The sequence below is a fragment of the Marmota monax genome, unplaced genomic scaffold, assembly GCF_021218885.2.
Source record: "Marmota monax isolate L192 unplaced genomic scaffold, Marmota_monax_Labrador192_F-V1.1 WCK01_AAM20220418_F8-fsc00038, whole genome shotgun sequence".
Lineage (NCBI taxonomy): Eukaryota > Metazoa > Chordata > Mammalia > Rodentia > Sciuridae > Marmota > Marmota monax.
Genome location: NW_026692498.1, coordinates 10,437,032 through 10,439,214, shown reverse-complemented (window position 1 = coordinate 10,439,214; position 2,183 = coordinate 10,437,032).

Genomic DNA, 2,183 nt, shown 5'->3' with positions numbered 1-2,183 from the left:
GACTTTGTACTTAAGGACTTCAGAACTGGCAGCTGCTGAAGTTACAGAGAACACCTGCTTCCGCTTTCTGTCGTCTCCTAAGCCAGTTTTGTTCTTGGCATCTTATGCCTCAGCGGAATGATGAAAAACACAATGTCGCCCGTAATCCAGAGAGCAAATAAAGCATTCATGGGTCATTTGGCTCATCACTCTGGCACTTTCATTTATTTATTGATTTCTAGCACCTGAGTCAAGTTTGTTTTCCTTGTTCCTAATTGACCTTGGTTGGCCTTTCTATCACCTGATTCTGCCTTACCTTTCTCTTGGCCCCTAGTGGTCTCTCTCCTTGAGCTGGGCAATGACCCCCTGCCTTCAGGTCTCTGCACTTGCTCTTCCCTCTGTGTAGGTCACTCCCCCAATTCAGCCCTTGGATGTTGTGTCCACTCATCCAAGTCTCAGCTACAGTGGCCTCTCCTCCCTCAAGCTGCCCTGAATGGCATATGAGACACTGCCCCTGATCTGTCCATCTGTAGCCTCATTCTACTCTCTAGTGCCCTGTATTCTTTCCTCCAAGGACCACTTTTCCCATCTGTTCATTGTATTCCTCTGTAGCAAACCTCCTCAAAAGCAAGAACCTGGATTAACTTGTTCCTGCAACTGAATCTGCAGCACACAGCCCAGGGCCCGGGCACGGGGAAGGACACTCATGAAGCCTGCATTCAGTGCGGGAGCCAGGACTGGACGGACAGAAGGATGAAAACTCCAGCTGTCCATGATATTTACTCATGACTGTCTTATTTTACAGCACGTGATAGAGGCTTTACCTAGAGTAGATGAGGATAGGAGATCACACCATTTTATAACTCGGAAAACATTTTGGATCTATTTTTCCTGAAAGCGTGTATCATTATTGCAGTAACGTATTTCTTGGATCTAATATCACTTTCTCCTTGAGCAGATGAGGAAATAAAATTACCCCTACCTTTGAATCCCTACGTTAGCAGAGGAAATATTTACAGAAACTTCACCTCTTCTGATGCCCATATGCAGAAGAGGCTCAGAAATGTGGAAGGTCACACGGTAGCAGGGAAATGCTGGCATTGTATTGGAAGCACAAACCACCAACCACTGCAGGAGATGTTGGTGGACAAAACTAACGAATCAAATAAACATCACATGGGTAAAGTGATTAAATATTTAGCCACATATATCAGCTAATATGAAATTGTGTTAAATCTAGGACTCGGGGGAAGAAGTCCAGGAGAATTAGTCAGTGGCTGGCAACTCACTCTGGCTCCGCTTCCAAATGTAGCTCCCAGTCCCAAAGCACAAGATGGATTCAGGTTAGATCACATGGCAAGGGTACCTTCTGGGGGAAAAGGGACACTGAGGTGACATAGGATGATAGAGGTTCAGCCACGTGCTCCCCTTTCCTGCTTCTTCTCTTCTGACCCCAAAGTCTTCATTCATGAAATCAAAATGGTAGATTCAATTGACACCAATCTGTTACTTAGAATTGGAACTGGATGCCAGGCTTCAGTAAAAATGTATTGGTAAGGAGCTCCTGTTTGTAAATAAACATAGTAATGAAGCATGTAATGCAACCAGTGAAATGTTTGATAAAATGATAAATTGTGTTTCAGCGACTGACCCCACCATAACTTCTTAAGGACATCATCTACGCCAGTCATCCAAAGAGACAAGGGCATGCACCATGTCCTCAAGGAGCAAGAGCAGGGAGGAAGTGGTCAGGATGAGGCTCTGCGAGTGTTGGAGGAGAGCTGCTCATGAACAGCCAGGGGTCCTGGGAACCAGGATGGCCCTCGAGATGCAGAGGCCAGGTAGGGCACAGACATGGGCTGTCCTCCCTGTGGCCGAGGCAGTGAATTAGGTGCTTCAACCCTGAGTGATTGAAGCAGCAGAGGGGAGCCCACAGGGAGCAGAGGGGAGCCCACAGGCAGCAGAGGGGAGCCCACAGGCAGCAGAGGCCTCAAGCAGGAAACTGTGGGCTTGCCCAGAAATCAACCCAGAGTTCACTGATGCAGCTGTGAAGTCAGGGCCTCGGGGGAACACCTGAGCCATGCTGGGATGTCCCTGAGGGTCCAGGGAAGAAGGAAAATAGAACCAAGAGCCTTCTCTGAAGCTGAGAGTTCAGATTCATGTCCTGGTTGAGCTCATTACTAATTGAGCCCTGAGGAAGTCTT